This window comes from Dasypus novemcinctus, chromosome 6 (assembly GCF_030445035.2).
Source record: "Dasypus novemcinctus isolate mDasNov1 chromosome 6, mDasNov1.1.hap2, whole genome shotgun sequence".
NCBI classification, from domain to species: domain Eukaryota; kingdom Metazoa; phylum Chordata; class Mammalia; order Cingulata; family Dasypodidae; genus Dasypus; species Dasypus novemcinctus.
The window spans coordinates 22079171-22084419 of record NC_080678.1 but is presented as its reverse complement, the minus strand read 5'-3'; positions in this window follow the sequence as shown (position 1 = coordinate 22084419).

The following is a 5249-nucleotide window of genomic DNA, read 5'->3' as shown; positions in this document are numbered from 1 at the left end:
AGTTTCTCTTTCATGTAACACTAGAGCTCTTTTTCTTCCAAGTAAACAAGGTTACACACACCTGCAAAACTAAAGCAATAAACAAATGGATCATCAAGTATCCTTCAAATAAATAGCCTATACCATGTGACTGCCAATGCAATGCAAGTGACACTTTTGAACTAAATCTAATAGAGAACGACTGGAATAACTGACTCCTGGTGGGTATTATTTTGGTTTTGTTTTTTTCTAAGATAAGATGAAACTTCAGCCTTCAGACAACCCTGTCATTGATTTTTGGTCTTTTATTCTCCATGAAAGAAGCCCCCTTGTTCTAGCTTTAGCAAAATAGCACAGAGCTTTTTGCTTCTATTTAAAGTTTTGTGTGCTCTCTTTTTCTCCCTTCCCTTGGATTAGGGGGTTTGTAGGATCCATGTTGATGGGAGTCAGGTAAAGAAGCTGGCCTAATTCACTGAGCACCTTGTAGCCATGTGAGGTCACAATCAGCTCAGGCTGCAAGTTGGTAAGAAATGCTCGCTGTTCTGCTGAGAACAGGCTTAATGGCACAGGCTGTTGAAGAGCAGTGAAGTGTAGCATTCAATGGGATTTAAACACATAAAGGATGTGCCAAAAGATGGGAAAATATTCCATTAAATCCAATGACGGAAACATCCTGCTAATGAGCTCTCAACACACCCAACTGTAATTATTTTGGAAGAGGATACAGAGGTTTTATCTTGTGAAAGGAATTTTTATCCAAGTCTTCACCTGATAGAATGGCTCTTCTCTCCAGACCTTCTGAGGATTCTGGCTCTTCCCTGAAACACTTTGCAAAGGAGACGCTAATAATTCTGCTCGACCCTTGAGGGCCACTTAATTGGGCCCACCAGTCAGTCTGCTTTCTTCATTCTTTTCTCCCATTGCCATCCATTCTTCAGATGTTTGTTGAGCACCTATTAAGGATTTTATCCAAGGCTGTACAGATGTGGAAACCACAACTTTAAGCTTTTTATGAATTAATTGGGTGGGGAGGGAGAGGCAGCTGTCAATAGTGCAGTGTGATAGAAGACCACATGAGAAAATCATCGGAATGAACGTTTGCATGTACCCACCCACCCGGCATAGCACCGAATGACCTACACTCATTATTTCTTTCAATTCCCAACAGCCCTGATGGAGAAGGTACTGCTATTATCCCCATTTCACAGATGTGAAGACCAAGGTGTGGAACCATAAGTAATGTTTGAGGTTGTTCCTGAAGGTCCACAGGAACCCAAAGGGGATTGACTTGAGCTAAGGGGGAGGAAGGTCATTTCAAACAAGAGGAGCAACATGCCCCTCTGAAACTGGCTGGTCTGAATTGGACCTTGTATTAGTCAGCCAAAGGGGTGCTGATACAAAATACCGGAAATTGGTTGGTTTTTATAAAGGGTATTTATTTGGGGTAGGAGTTTACAGATACCAGACCATAAAGCATAAGCTACTTCACTCACCAAAGTCTATTTGGAGCAAGATGGTTGCTGACATCTGTGAGGGTTCAGGCTTCCTGGATTCCTACATTCCTGGGGCTTGCTTTCCTCTGGGTTCAAGGTTCCTTTCTTGATGGGGTTGGCTTTTCTTTCCTCTGTGTTCTGACTTCCTGGGGCTTCAGCTTAAGTCTTCAGCATCAGATTCCAACATCAAAATTCTAACATCAGAAACCCCCAACTCTGTTTTTCACCATGCCTTTTATCTGTGCGTCCCCACTCCTTGGTGGGTGGGGACTCAATGCCCCAATCCTAACTCAATCGTGCCCAGATACAGATCAGATTACGAGCATAATACAATATCTATTTTTGAAATTCATAACCATATCAAACTGCTACAGACCCCATGGAGATGACAAGAGAGGGGAGGGGTGCAAGACAGGGCTGCAGAAGAGGCCAGATGAGACACCCACATGCCCGGTCTATGCCTCTTGTTGCAGCCTTATCTCTAAGGGTTTCCTTCCTTCCTTAGAAGTCTCCTGGTTTGGATGAAAAATTACATGGTCACCCTGGGCCAGAAAGAGAGTCCAGAGGGGCTCTGGGCCACTCTGCAGGACAGGATCTCATCCCGCAAGTGGCCGGGACCAACACAAGTTATAAGTAAGGCTCTGCAAGTTTTGGAAAGATTATTCTAATAGTGGGACAGGTGGGAGAGTGGAGAAGAAAAGAATGAGACAAACACACCCATTAGGAGGTCACCTCCGGGGTCCAGAAGAAAGATGAGGGCTTAGCTGTGAGAATGAAAAAGAGACAGGCTCAAGGTCAGAGATGCCTGAGAGGTTGAATTGACACAATTCTGGAGCTTCTGAATGCAAGAGTGACAGGGAAGGGAAGTATAAAGTTTCCAGTGGCTGTGGGTGGGGATGCCTTAGCAGAGATTGGGTAGTTTGGTTTTCAAACTCTTGAACTTGATCAGCAGAGGGCAGGACAGAAACGTGCTGGTCTCCAACAGGCAGAAGAAAATTTAGGGCAAGGTTAGGAAAGGGGCAGGATGTGGAGGACAGACTTGGGAGTGGGTGATGTCCACAGGGGTTCAAAAGGGAGACCCAGAGGGGGAGCAGAACTGGGGCAGAAGCTGGAACCAGAGCCCTGGGCAACACCAGTTTCCTGGAAAAGGCAGGCAGAGAGACGTGAGGGCGCAGGAGACAGAGGAGACAGTGGTCTTTGTTTATTTCCACATTTGCTTATTCACCCTCTTCCTCCAGCATGACAGGGTCTCTGTGCCCCATTCTACCTCTGGTACCTGGAACAGTACCTTGCATGCTAATCTGTGCTCCAAATCTCCTTGTTGACAGACCGAAGGAGACCCCCACTGTGGGGGTGTACCCTTGGCTAATTTCTTGTTAGCCAGTGGAGAAGCTTTAGCCCTCATGGTTGCCAGGGCTGTGGGAGGCCTGGGGAGCCAGCATCTCCCCCAGCTCCCTGCCTCTGCTGCCTTTTGTGGGTTGGAAGTCAGCACTGCCTCTGCCCCGCCCAGCCTTCCCTCCTGGTTCCCTGCCCTAACGGGGCAGACTCCCTTGGCTCCTGTGGAGACTCAGGAAGCTTTGGTCCAGCTCTGGGGGGCGCAGAGTGAAGGACCTCAAGTCCTTTCAAAGGATCCTGTCTCTGTGGAGCGGGAGGGAAGGGAGTGGGCCTAGGGCCCTGTAGCCGGCAGCTAGAATCTTCCCTACCTTTGGAAACTGCCTCAGGAGACGGGAGGCCGTTAGACTAAACATGGTGCTGTCCCAGATTGCACCGGTTTTGGAAACACTCCTCAGGCTTTGGAAACACTCCTCAGGCTGAGCCTCGCTCTGGGAAGAGGGATTTATAAACGCTTTGTGCGAAGGAGCTTTGAGTGTATCTCAGCTCAAGGGCTTTCACAGGCCCTTCTGGTAACCAACTCTGAGAAATAAGAACCGCGGTAGGAAAAGAGCAGACTCCTGAGATGCAGGCAGGTGGGATTTGGGCCTCAGGAAGGCTGGTGGGGGTGGAGTGGTGGGATAGGGCAGGGAGTGGTGCTGCGGGAGCCCCTGGAGCCCCGAGGCACCCCACATGTTTCCTACCCAATAAACCAGAGAGTAAAAACAAACAACACAACACAGCCTGCACCGTCTGTGTCTCTCTGTGTGAGCCTTTTTTTTTTTTTGCCGCTATAGAGTCAGATTTATTTTCTTCAAATGCCTGATTGTTGCTTAATCAGCAGTCATTTAGAACACCTCAGGTTCACCCCAGATTAAGTACTTAATGATCTGCAAACAAAGATTTGAAGATGCTGTTTAGCAAGACTCTGCTCCTTTTGTAATGTGATCAATTTCACCCTCTATTCCTTAGCTGTTGGGTGCTGTTGTTAAGTGGGTGTCAAGTAGGTGGGGAGAGGAGGGAGGAATCAGCTTCCATCCCCAAATATGTCCCCATATTATGGCTTCCCGTAATATGGCTTGTCCCCAGTACTTGTCCCCATAATATGGCTCAGCTCAGAGAGGCCTGGACAGTAGTGGAACATCCATGGAATGAGCTGTGGATTTGGGCTCCCTGCTTCCTGGCGGTGGGGAAGGCAGCCAATCTGTGTATCTTGCCCATGCTCAGTTCCCTTGTCAATAACCCGAAAGGAATCAGGCCTGACCCCGTAGCTCAGGAAGCACTTATTTTTCTTATTACACACACTCGCATTTTTATTTCAGGTACACAAAAGCAGGGTTGAAGTTGGAAGGAAATTGGGCAGAACTGGGTTGCTTGCAGAAGCTACATCTATTGCCTTGTATTCTTTTGACTGCGTTTTTGGATGGAGAGTTATGCAGAAAGTTTGGGTTATTTATGTTTGGTCAGTTTGCGAGAAAATAAGCTTTATTTGGACACACTCCAGGGCTCCACGGGGGTAGTAAAACCAGGTTAAGTTATCGTCAATGAACGAACAAATGAATGAATGAATGGGTGGATAATAAATTTCTGGATTACCCAGGTGGTGGCCCAGGAGCTTTCTTGTTTTCTCTTTCGATTTGCCCACCTAACTTGTGAGGAATCCTAGAAGAAGAAGCAGCCTTAGAGAGGTGAAGCGTGCAAGCTGAGGGGCAAAGATGGAGTCGGATCCCAGGTTGGAGGCACTCTTGGGGACAAAGAGTTCCTCTGATGTGGGCAGAACCAGTGATTCCGTGCTGACCTCTGTAATATCTGCTTTCCCTACCTCCTGCGCGTGTGGGGGGAAGCCCCTGCACAGCTGGGCAGCTGGGCTGCAGTGGGGCCCCAGGACAGTGTGGAAGGAACAAAGGAGGGGGCAAGGGAAATGAAGATAAAGGGATCGTGGGCCATCTTTCCCCTCCAAGTTCCCCCTGGAGCTTCCTAAATGACATTCTGATCCTTGACACTGGTCCCTCCTCTGCTTTGCCACTCCATTTCCCTGACCCAGCACTTTGTCCTCAGTGCATTATTTTCCCCCTATTTTCAAATTCCCTATGGACGATAATCAGACAGTGAGCTCCGCACACTTGGCAAGTTTTGAGCTGTAATAAAAAACTCCGTTTATTCCTGCAAAGACTTTTTTCTTTGCCCGTGAATTCTCCTAACAAATGCAGTTTTCACCTGACTCTGGGCTTTTTCTTGAGTTTCTTGAAGCTGACTGTGGGTGCTCTCGTGGGCCTGGAGCCTGCTCTGCAGCTGCAGCTTTGAGGGACCCGGGTCCTGGGGCAGACTCGCTTTATCACCCTTCTGGTTTTCAGCTTGTCCAAGCATGGCCTAAGCTATGTGTGATGTTGAAATGCCCTAGCCTTG